This window comes from Schistocerca cancellata, chromosome 5 (genome assembly GCF_023864275.1).
Source record: "Schistocerca cancellata isolate TAMUIC-IGC-003103 chromosome 5, iqSchCanc2.1, whole genome shotgun sequence".
Classification (NCBI taxonomy): Eukaryota; Metazoa; Arthropoda; class Insecta; order Orthoptera; family Acrididae; genus Schistocerca; species Schistocerca cancellata.
In genome coordinates, this window is record NC_064630.1 from 662,459,987 (window position 1) to 662,473,250 (window position 13,264).

Genomic DNA, 13,264 nt, shown 5'->3' on the forward strand with positions numbered 1-13,264 from the left:
GGAAAGATGGATAATATATAATATGTACAATACACAAGAGGAAACAATAAGATTAAGAAGGAAATGCAAGGGTGTAAGACAGGGATGTAGTCTTATGATCCTGCTGTTCAGTCTATACATCCAAGAGGCAATGTAGCAAATAAAAGGAAGGTTCGAAGTGGGAGTAAACTTCACAGTGAATGGGTATCAAAAGATTCGCTGATGACATTGCTATCCTCAATAAAAGTTAAGGAAGAATTACAGGAACTGTTCAATGGGATGAAGAGTCTAGTGAGCACAGAGTATGGACTGCCAATAAAACGTAAAAAGGTTAAAGTAATGAAGAATAGCAGAAATGGGATTAAAAATAAACTCAACATCAAAATCGGGGACCACGAAAAAGACAAAGTTTCTATCTCGGAAGCAAACCGACACAGGATGGACGAAGCAGGGACAGCATAAAAGCAGATTAGCACATGCAAAGGCGGCAGTCGTAGCCAAGAGCAGTCTCTTAGTATCAAACATCAGCTTTAATCTCAGGAAGAAATTTCTGAGACTGTAAGTCTGTAACACAGAATTTATGGTAGTGAATCATGGACTATCGGAAACCGGGAGAGAAGAGAATCGAAACGTTTGAGATGTGGTGCTACAGAACTTTGTAGAAAATTAGTTGGACTGACAAGAAAGGAAGAGATTCTCCCCAGAAACATCGAAGAAGGAACATGAGGAAAACACTGAGTGTAAGAAAGAATAGGGTTATAGAAAGTGTTGGGACATGAGGGAATAACTTCATGGCGAGGGTGCTGTAGAGGGTAAAAACTGGAGGTGAAGAAAGAGATTGGAATACATCAAGCACGTAATTAAGGACGTGGGGTGCAAGTTCTCCTCTGAGGTCAAAAGCTTGGTAGAAGTGAACCGGGTAGAAGACCAATAACTTAAAAGGCAGACGGCTTCGCTTTTTTTTTCCTTTTTTTCCACAGCGACACAACGTAGGCTGCCGCAGAGCGCTTTCTTGCAACTGGAAGTCGTCTTCCTTGTTGACGTTTGACTAAGCCAATGGAATTTTCTCTGGGAGAGTCGGAAAAAATCTAGCTGACACTACTAGCGGCCGGCCGCGGTGGCCGTGCGGTTCTAGGCGCTGCAGTCCGGAACCGCGGGACTGCAGCGGTCGCAGGTTCGAATCCTGCCTCGGGCATGGATGTGTGTGATGTCCTTAGGTTAGTTAGGTTTAAGTAGTTCTAAGTTCTAGGGGACTGATGACCTAAGATGTTAAGTCCCATAGTGCTCAGAGCCATTTGAACTACTAACGCCGGAAAGTAAGATGGGTATATCTTTCGTGTTCCTTAATCTTTCTTTAATTGTGCCTCCATGTTTCACGCAAATAGCAGCTGTGTTCAGATGGTTAACTTCACATATTATACGACATTAAAAATTCCTAATTTTATTCCAGCTGTTGACGCTATCTCTTCTGTGGCCTTCAAGACTACGCAAAGAAATCCCTCACAACGCTGGGTGTAAACCGACCGCTCTGTAGTGTTACTGCACTGATACCACGTCATTGTCTAAGAAGGCCATCCGAGCATACTTCTCGTCCAGCCCAAACTCCCACATGCTGTACACTACAGATGTAGTTTCCGTTCGCTAACCCCTATCTACTCGCAGCTATTCAGCTGAGTCCGTCAAGGGTTCGTATTAGAAAGTGCATCCCCATAGAAGATATGAATTCGCCGTCAAGGCGGATATAAACTGATGAGTCAGAAGACCACCAACATACTATCGATGCAGACCCGTCCAGGAGACAGCAGCGTCACCTAGCGAGGAATTACCACTAGTCAGACACATGTACGGTGTGAACGTGCTGTCCGTGTGTAGAATAAGGAAGGCGCACGATCAGCCTGTATTTGGCAGAGGGCAGATTGTGATGGCTCGGAGGCTCGGCACGAGAATTTCGGAAACTGTACGACTTGTCGGGTGTTCGAAGAGTGTTGTGATGACTTTCTTGAACACGTGGCGAAACCAAGGTGAAACCACGTCCAGACGTCGTGGAGTTGGATGCCGGACGTCATAGGCTGGGCAGACTCATAAAACAGGACAACTGTGGCGGAACTAACATCAGACTTTAATGCTGGGCGGGGAACTAGTGTGTCTGAAGACACGCAACACCGAACTCTCCCCCACAGTCGACTACCCATGCATGGCCAATGTTAACACTACGACATGGCAACTACGACTGAAATGGGAACTGCACGTTGGCACAGTGGCAGAGCGTTGCATGGTCTGATCAACCCCAATACCTCCATCATACCGATGGGAGGACGTGAATCCATCTTCCAGAGGAGCAGGTCGTTGACACTTGCACTGCGGGACAGAGACAAGCTCGCGGCGGCTCCATTATGCTCTGGGGAACATTCACGTGATCATCTATGGGTCTAGTGGAGTTCATGCAAGGTACCATGACAGCCAAGGAGTAGCGTACACTGATTGCAACCCGCCTACACACCTTGATAATGAACACGTTTCCAGACAGCAGTGGAATTTTTCAACAAGTTAATGCGCCATATCACAAGGCTAGGAGTGTGACGGAGTGGTTCGAGGAACCCGATTGGGATGTGATTGAAGGTGGCATCAGAGCTCATCGCCTTCCTCCTCAGTATCTACGGGAGTTAGGTGACGTGTGCGCAGATGTGATGCCAACGCTCTCTCAACCTACCAAGGCCTCATTGTTTCCATGCCACGACGCGACGCCGCTGTTATATGTGCCAAATGTTGACATACGGGCTGTTAGCTAGGTGTTCATAATTTTCCGACCTAACAATGTATGTACTCAGCTACACTCATGCTCATAAATTAAGGATAACTGCAGAATGCGGTGCCACACAACGTGGCACTACACAAAACTGACGCTAATAGCATAGGCTCATAGGGAACACACACTACACAGATCTGTAAGTCCACTGTATTGGTGATATGTTGACAAAACCGCCCCGAAACACATGTGCTACAAAATGGTCCAAATGGCTCTGAGCACTATGGGACTTAACTGCTGTGGTCATCAGTCCCCTCGAACTTAGAACTACTTAAACGTAACTAACCTAAGGACATCACACACATCCATGCCCGAGGCAGGATTCGAACCTGCGACCGTAGCATGTGCTACACAACGCCATTGTTTCCTGTGCATGTACCGCGATATCAATATGGGATATAATCGCCATGCACACGTACACAGGCCGCACAACGGGTTGGCATATTTTGGATCTGGTGGGGTATAGCCTCCCATTCTTGCAACAGTGCCTGTGGGAGATCCTGAAGTGTCGTAGTGGTTTGAAGACGTGCAGCGATACGTCGACCGAAAGCATCCCAGACTTGCTCGATGGGGTTTAAGTCTGGAGAATAGGCAGGCCACTCCAGTCGCCTGATACCTTCTGTTTCAAGGTACTCCTCTACCATGGCAGCTCGGTGGGGCTGTGCTTCATCATCCATCAGGAGGAAGGTGCGACCCACTGCACCCATGAAAAGGCGGACATACTGGTGCAAAATGACGTCCCGATACACCTGACCTGTTACAGTTCCTCTGTCAAAGAGATGCAGGGTGTACGTGCACCAATCATAATCCCACCCCGCACCATCAAACCACGACCTCCATACAGGTCCCTTTCAAGGACATTAAGGGGTTGGTTTCTGGTTCCTGGTTCACGCCAGATGAAAACCCGGCGAGAATCACTGGTCAGACTATACCTGGACTCGTCCGTGAACATAACCTGGGACCACTGTTCCAATGACCATGTATTGTGTTCTTGACACCTGGCTTTACGGGCTCTCCTGTGACCAGGGGTCTGTGGAATACACCTTGCAGGTCTCCGTGCGAATAAACCATATCTGTTCAGTCGTCTGTAGACTGTGTGTCTGGAGACAACTGTTCCAGTGGCTGTGGTAATGTCCCGAGCAAGGCTACCTGCAGTACTCCGTGGCCGTCTGCGGGCACTGATGGTGAGATATCGCTCTTTTTGTGGTATTGTACACTGTGGAAGTCCCGTACTGTAGCTCCTGGACACGTTTCTTGTCTGCTGGAATCGTTGCCATAATCTTGAGATCACACTTTGTGGCACACGGACGGCCTAAGCTACGACCTGCTGTGTTTGACCAGCCTCCAGTCGCCCTAGTATTCTAGCCCTCATTACGTCATCAATATGTGTTCTTTGAGCCATTTTAATACAGAGTCACCATTAGCACGTTTTAAAACGTCTGCACACTTACTCGCTGCACCGTACTCGGACATGCACCATCACACCTCTGCATATGTAGACTGCTGCCAGCGCCACCGTGCGACGACCGCAGGTCAAATGCACCGCATGGTCATACTCCTAGGTGATTTAAACCCGCAAACCGCCCACCAGAACGTTGTTTCACCATGTACCAGCATTATCCTTCATTTATGAGCATGAGTGTATATGTATGGTGTCTGTTCTTTCAGGCAAGGAAACCACTGAAGACAAAAGGAGCATCTAGGTTCGCGTCCCAGTCTGGCACAATTTTCACATGTTGCCGTCACATTTAATGCAATGCCCGACTGAGATATGAAAATTTCTCTTTCATCCTATGTATACCACTGTAAATCACAGAAATGATGTCTGTCCGAGAGAACAGACACCACTCGTATAAGTAGTAACATACACTGAGATGACACATACAGATGGCGGTAGTATCACGTACGCAAGGCATTAAAGGGCGGAGCTGTCATTTTTTCTCAGGTGATTCACGTACCTTGATTATGCGTGATTATGGTTTCCACGACGGGAATTAGAGACTTTGAATGCGGAATGATAGCTGGAGCTAGACGCTTGGGACATTCAGTTTCGGAAATCGTTAGGGAATTAAGTCTGCGATTCACAGTGCCAAGAATGCACCGAGAATACCAAAGTTCAGGCCTTACCTCTCATCCCGGACAACCCAGTGGCCGGCGGCCTTCCCATAACGACCGAGAGAACAGCTTCGTTTGTGTAGAGTTGTCAGTGCTAACAGACAAGCAACACTGCATGAAATAACCGCAGAAATCAATGTGAGACGTACGACGAACGTATCCACTTGGACAGTGTGGCGAAATGTTGGGTTAACGGGCTATGGCAGCAGACGACCGACGCGAGTGCCTTTGCCAACAGCACGACATCGCCTGCACTGCCTCTCCTGGGCTCGTGACCATTACCGGTTGGACCATAGACGACTGGAAAACCGTGACCTGGTCAGATGAGTCCAGATTTCAGTTGGTAAGAGCTGATGGTAGGGTTCGAGAGTGGCGCAGACCCCACGAAGTCGTGGATCCATGATGTCAACAAGGCACTGTGCAAGTTGTTGGTGGCTCCATGGCCGGCCGGAGTGGCCGAGCGGTTAAAGGCGCTACAGTCTGGAACCGCACGACCACTACGGTCGCAGGTTCGAATCCTGCCTCGGGCACGGATGTGTGTGATGTCCTTCGGTTAGTTAGGTTTAAGTAGTTCTAAGTTCTAGGGGACTTATGACCACAGCAGTTGAGTCCCATAGTGCTCAGAGCCATTTGAACCATTTGGTGGCTCCATAATGGCGTAGGCTGTATTTAAATGGAATGGTCTCGGTTCTCTGGTACAAATAAACCGATCATTGTCTAGAAATGGTTATTTTCGGCTACTCTGAGACCATTTGCAGCCATTCATGGGCTTCATGTTCCCAAACAACGATGGTATTTTTATGAATGTCACCAGGCCACAGTTGTTCACCATTGGTCTGAAAAACATTAATGAAGTGGCCACCCAGATAATCCGACATTAATCCCGTGGGACATTTATCGGACACAATCGAGAGGTCAATTCGTGCACAAAATATTGCACCGGTAACACTTTCGCAATTGCGAAGCATGGCTCAAAATTTCTACAGGAGCCTTGCAGGGACTTGTTGAGTCCGTTTCACTTTGAGTTGCTGCACTACACCGAGCTAAATGAGATCCGACACGATAGTGTGAGGTATCCCACGACTTTTGTCACCCCACTGAATATGGGTCTTGACGGCGAAGTAATATCTTCTGTGCGGATGCACTCACTCGTCCGAACACTTGCGAGCAAGTAAGGGATAACGGACGCAGAAGCTACATCTGCAGTGTGCAGCAGGTGGGAATTTGGGCTAGGCGAGAGATGTGCTCGGATGGCCGAGGCGGCTAAGGCAACCGTTCTATAGACGCAGCGGATCCGGGTTAGAGTCCTGGTCCGACACAAATTTTCACATGACGCCGTTGCATTTAATGCAACTTCGGAATGCAGCTGAGATCTGGAAACTTCTCTTTCATTTTGTATATACGGTTGCTGTTCCATACATGTCCGAAAGAAAAAGCACCACGCATATAACTATCCGATAGCCTTCAGATAACGATTTTTGGAAGCGCCGCCAAAATCGCTGTTACTCTGAAGTCATAATCGACGTTTCTGGTATCGATTTGTATCGTCGTGCGTCTCCCGGCGCAATCACACAAAGCATGTCAAAGACCTGTTGGAAAAATATACAGCACCAGTCTATGGTTGAAAAAAAAATGGTTCAAAAGGCTCTAAGCACTATGGGACTTAACATCTGAGGTCATCAGTCCTCTAGACTTAGAACTACTTCAACATAACTATCCTAAGGACATCACACAGACACATGCCCGAGGCAGGATTCGAACTTGCGACGGTAGCAGCAGCGCGGTTCCGGGCCGGAGCGGGCCCGAACCGCTCGGCCATAGCAGTCGGCTGTCTATGTACAGGGTTGTTACACATTACTGAACTATTTTATATGACTATATTTGTACTAACAGTGAACATAATCATTTTAGCTTGTCCCAGTCACGAAATGGAAAATTGGAAGTTTCGACATGGACATATAACGGAATAAGTTTGCATTGTTGTCATTGTTGGCCCTACAGACCATAGATGTGCGTCGTAACACACACTTAAAAAAGGACAGCGACACTGCGGCTCAACTAGCACAAAGTCAACAATTTGGGCATTGTGCTGCTCCTGCGAGGTCAATATAAGAATATTACTTTGTATTTCGCGACAAATGACGCGTTGGGAGGCCAAAAGCATATGCACACCACAAAGTGCGCGACAATTTCGTATCGAGCCCGCAGAAATCAATGAAATTAGCAGTCTGAAACCGACTGTTGGACCTCAAACCAACCGTTTCGTGTCGATTCCTGATTGAGTCTGAGATTTTTTCTGCTACTAAACATAGCGTTCGCCTTTGGAAATGAAATATGAAAATTGTCATGTTGCAAAAAGGGTTTTTAATTTAATAGCTGTCGGAACTTCTCCATACAGACAGCTAATCATAGGAAATGTCATACTACAATTGGTTATTGACAATTTATGAGACAGACATTATTTAATTCGTATCCTGGTAAGATGTAATATAGGATTAACAAAGGACTGATTAGACATAAAATTAGATTTACAACCAGTGTGTACAAAAACAAGTAAACAAGACGAACTCGGAACACAGGATGCACACTGGTACTATGCCATAAAAATCCTACTATTAACACAATAAAAAATGATAAATTGCCTTTGGTACATATTTGGGGGTATTCCCAATTCAGTCCATATTAATGACTATATATCTAAATTAACAATAAAGTGTTATTCGTACATCCTGTGAGAATTGTTTCAAAAGTAACAGATAGAAATCTGTATATTTGTGCAGATCTATGGTTCTAGAATGAGAGACAGAACAGAACAGTAGAACAGTTTACAAGCACCATAGTTGTATATTACAGACATATATACAGTTGCACCAGTATTCAAATGGTTCAAATTGCTCTGAGCACTATGGGACTTAACTTCTAAGGTCATCAGTCCCCTAGAACTTACAACTACTTAAACCTAACTAACCTAAAGACATCACACACATCCATGCCCGAGGCAGGATTCGAACCTGCGACCGTAGCGGTCGCGCGGTTCCGGACTGTAGCGCCTAGAACCGCTCGGCCACCTCGGCCGGCTGCACCAGTATTCAGACATGTTCACGTTGGAGGTACATAGTGACATGCATTTAAAAGCTGAGCGTTCCATGTTCTGCAGAGTACCACGTAGGTATATAGTCACTTAACTCAGCTTTGGTCATCCCCTGGCATTCCTAGTATCAGGAGCATTAGATTAGCAGCGTACTATACGTTGATGTGCCACTGTTGACCAACTCGTACAGTTGCTTATACGTTGCAACATCGTTGGATGCTAACAAGGTTTGGACGCTGCTTGGGAATTGATGACCAAGAGCCTGAAGATTACTGGCGAGGACGTTTATACGGTGCGTGTTCCGAAGATATTGTAGAAATGCATGATTCGGTTTTTCTTCCTCTCCGCAAACACAAAGACGGGTGGCGCTTAGGTTGAGCTGATAGAGGGGTTTGTTGTACTTCCAACGATTAAATTTCAGCCGTGCTATAATTGACGTGAAGCTCCTTCATGTTTGTGCATTGTTATACCATGGTACTCTTGGAATCGTGGAATGACTTAATGTGTAGTGACTGCCTTTGATTTGAAATAGTGCGGTAGCGTGTTCGCTTCCCGCGCCCGGATTCCCGGGTTCGATTCCCGGCGGGGTCAGGGATTTTCTCTGCCTCGTGATGACTGGGTGTTGTGTGCTGTCCTTAGGTTAGTTAGGTTTAAGTAGTTCTAAGTTCTAGGGGACTGATGACCATCGATGTTAAGTCCCATAGTGCTCAGAGCCATTTCAACAATTTTTTTTTTTTTATTTGAAATGGTCGCGACCATTCCTCTTGCCCGTCCGATGACAGCTACTTTCTGGGTATAGATACCACATCTGTGAGAAGGAGTTTATCATATTTAATAGCTCCATGCAGGGATGCCTGCTTTGCTAGGACACTGAAACACAACGTCGACAATTGCTGCCGCTATTGGATTGGTATTGGTACATCTATGATGAATATTTCCAATCAGTTGTAGGGCTGAAACACTATCATAAATAATAGCTGCTGCGTTTGATGTGGACGTCTGTGCGAATAGCAGAGCTTCCAAAATGGCAATCAATTCTGTTGCCATAGTAGTGGAGTGTGGATCCAGCTAGTATAGGCCTTGTTGTTTACTTCAGGGTGCCAATAAGTACTACCAGTTCCTTCACTAGACTTGGACCCATCTGTGTACATCACAGATGCATCGTGGTGGACAGGAATTCCATTGTTGTTGCGGTAGATGGATCTTGGTTTTGACACGTTGAACTGGTCCTTACGTCAATCTGTAGAGTCCTCGTCTCGTATGGCCTCTTGTAGCGCGATAGAAGAGGACCTGGTGCCTTAATTTCTGCATCTCCATATACACTACTGGCCATTAAAATTGCTACACCAAGAAGAAATGCAGATGTTTAACGGGTATTCATTGGACAAAAATATTATACTAGAACTGAAAAGCGATTACATTTTCACGCAATTTGGGTGCATAGATACTGAGAAATCAGTACCCAGAACAACTACTTCTGGCCGTAATAACGGCCTTGATACGCCTGGGCATTGAGTCAAACAGAACTTGGATGGCGTGTACAGGTACAGCTGCCCATGCAGCTTCAACACGATACCACAGTTCATCAAGAGTAGTGACTGGCGTATTGTGACGAGTCAGTTGTTCGGTCACCATTGACCAGACGTTTTCAATTGGTGAGAGATCTTGAGAATGTGCTGGCCAGGGCATCAGTTGAACATTTTCTGTATCCAGAAAGTCCCGTACAGGACCTGCAACATGCGGTCGTGCATTATCCTGCTGAAATGTAGGGTTTCGCAGGGATCGAATGAAGGGTATAGCCACGGGTCGTAACACATCTGAAATGTAACGTCCACTGTTCAAAGTGCCGTCAATGCCAACAAGAGGTGACCGAGACGTGTAACTAGTGGCACCCCATAATATCAGGCTGGGTGATACGCCAGTATGGCGATCACGAATACACGCTTCCAATGTGCGTTCACCGCGATGTCGGCAAACACCGATGTGACCATCATGATGCTGTAAACAGAACCTGGATTCATCCGAAAAATTGACGTTTTGCCATTCGTGCACCCAGGTTCGTCGTTGAATACACCATCGCAGGCGCTCCTATCTGTGATACAGCGTCAAGGGTAACCGCAACCGTGGTCTCCGAGCTCATAGTCCATGCCGCTGCAAACGTCGTCGAACTGTTCGTGCAGATGGTTGTTGTTTTGCAAACGTGCCCATCTGTTGACTCTGGGATCGAGACGTGGCTGCACGATCCGTTACAGCCATGCGGATAAGATGCCTGTCATCTCGACTGCTAGTGATACGAGGCCGTTGGGGTCCAGCACGGCGTTCCGTATTACCCTCCTGAACCCACCGATTCCATATTCCGCTAACAGTCATTGGATCTCGACCAACGCGAGCAGCAATGTCGCGATACGATAAACCGCAATCGCGATAGGCTACTATCTGACCTCTTCCAAAGTTGGAAACGTGATGGTACGCATTTCTCCTCCTTATACGAGGCATCACAACAACGTTTCACCAGGCAACGCCGGTCAACTGCTGTTTGTGTATGAGAAATCGTTTGGATTCTTTCCTCATGTCAGCACGTTGTAGGTGTCGCCACCGGCGAACCTTGTGTGAATGCCCTGAAATGCTAATAATTTGCATATGACAGCATCTTCTTTCTGTCGGTAAAATTTCGCGTCTGTAGCACATCATCTTCGTGGTGTAGCAATTTTAATGGCCAGTAGTGTATTCAGCTGCGATAGTTTGAATGCTTATTTATACAATTCTGCCCGCCCCCCTTCCCCCTCCCCCCCCCCCCCCCCCCCCCCCCCCCCCACACACACACAAAGGATGTCAATTCCCGGATTTTGTCAAGGGCCCCATTTTCGTCGAAACAGTGTCCCAGGAGGAATTTCTTGCAGAGGAATATTCATCGCAGCTTTAACTGTGGTTCATACGCTTTAAGCAGTACAGAGTTGGTTGGAGTTGACGTGAACTCCCCAGTAACTATACGCAAGGCTTTGTACTGTATAGTATAGAGCCTTCGGAGCACGACGTCTCAAGATAATCGCTTGCACAGGTGTCTGTAATCAAAGTGTAGTAATGACTGATATGAAGACATCGCTGTCCGCCGATAACAGCCCCACTATACTCCAGTCGTACCTCTGATGATTGCAGTCCTTTTCACATGTGGTAATGATATGTCAGACATGAGCAGCCCATCTTAGCTTATCATTGATTATCATCCCAAGATATGTAGCTGTTTCCGCATCTAGAAATGTATGTTGTGCCGTTTGCTTTGTTTGGGGAAGTGAAATTCCACGGCGAGTAAAGATCATAAGAGTAGACTTGTTGCCAGAGATTTCGAAGCTACTTTCTGTACACCACTCAGGCAGACTTATGAGCTCCGTGTGCATTTTCAGATGACAGGACTGAAGAGTACTAGCTTCGGAATGTATGCATATGTCTTCTGCCTAGTGTAATATTTGGATGTCACTGGCAAAGAGATCATGAAGGTCTGTAGTATAGAGACTGAATACAAGAGAGCCGATAATGATCCCTGCGGGAATGCTCTTGCGTAGATATTGAACATCCACTTAACGTTTTGTATTTTTCCACAGTTGGTTAAGTTAGCCGGTCTTCGTATCAGACGAGAGTAAGGCAATACCAGTATAATGCACAGTACTAGGCAATTGACAGGAATGGGGGAAAGAAATACAGTAGAAGAAGAGTGGGTAGCTTTGAGGAATGAAATAGTGAAGGCACCAGAGGATCAAGTAGGTAAAAAGACGAGGGCTAGTAGAAATCTTTGGGTAACAGAAGAGATACTGAATTTAATTGATGAAAGGAGAAAATAAAAAATGCAGCAAGTGAAGCAGGCAAAAAGGAATACAAACGTCTCAAAAATGAGATCGACAGGAAGTGCAATATGGCTAAGCAGGGATGGCTAGAGGACAAATGTAAGGATGTAGAGGCTAAGATAGATACTGCCTACAGGAAAATTAAAGAGACCTTTGGAGAAAAGAGAACCACTTGCATGAATATCAAGAGCTCAGATGGAAACCCAGTTCTAAGCAAAGAAGGGAAAACAGAAAGGTGCAAGGAGTATACAGAGGATCTATAAAGGGGCGATGTTCTTGAGGACAATGTTATGGAAATGGAAGAGGAGGTAAATGAAGATCAAATGGGAGATATGATACTGCGTGAAGAGTTTGACAGAGCACTGAAAGACCTAAGTTGAAACAAGGCCCCGGGAGTAGACAACATTCCATTAGAAATACTCACAGCCTTGGGACAGCCAGTCCTGACAAAACTCTACCATCTTGTGAGCAAGATGTATGAGACAGGCGAAATTCCCTCAGACTTCAAGAAGAATATAATAATTCCAATCCCAAAGAAAGCCGGTGTTGACAGATGTGAAAATTACCGAACTATCAGTTTAATAAGTCACAGCTGCAAAAATACTAACGCGAATTCTTTACAGACGAATGGAAAAATTGATACAAGCCGACCTCGGGGAAGATCAGTTTGGATTCCGTAGAAATGTTGGAACACGTGAGGCAATACTGACCCTATGACTTATCTTAGAAGAAAGATTACGGAATGGCAAACCTACGTTTCTAGCATTTGTAGACTTAGAGAAAGCTTTTGACAATGTTGACTGGAATACTCTCTTTCCAATTCTGAAGGTGTCAGGGGTAAAATACAGGGAACGAAAGGCTATTTACAATTTGTACAAAGAGCAGATGGCAGTTTTAAGAGTCGAGGGATATGAAAGGGAAGCAGTGGTTGGGAAAGGAGTGAGTAGGTATTCGGAGTAGGTATTAAAATCCATGGAGAAGAAATAAAAACTTCGAGGTTCGTCAATGACATTGTAATTCTGTCAGAGACAGCAAAGTACTTGGAAGAGCAGTTGAACGGAATGGATAGTATCTTGAAAGGAGGATATAAGATGAACATCAACAAAAGCAAAACGAGGATAATGGAATGTAGTCGAATTAAGTCGGGTGATGCTGAGGGAATTAGATTAGGAAATGAGGTACTTAAAGTAGTAAAGGAGTTTTGCTATTTGGGGAGCAAAATAACTGATGATGGTCGAAGTAGAGAGGATATAAAATGTAGACTGGCAATGGCAAGGAAAGCGTTTCTGAAGAAGAGAAATTTGTTAACATCGAGTGTAGATTTAAGTGTCAGGAAGTCGTTTCTGAAAGTATTTGTATGGAGTGTAGCCATGTATGGAAGTGAAACATGGACGATAAATAGTTTGGACAAGAAGAGGATAGAAGCTTTTGAAA

At 45.7% G+C, this 13,264-nt stretch overlaps 1 protein-coding gene across 1 annotated transcript in view; it reads left to right on the top strand.

Moving 5' to 3' along the window:
- LOC126187353 (serine protease snake-like) overlaps nt 1-13,264 on the top strand; it is a 269,426-nt gene that overhangs the window by 51,150 nt on the left and 205,012 nt on the right. The gene's annotated exons all lie outside the window — the stretch shown is intronic.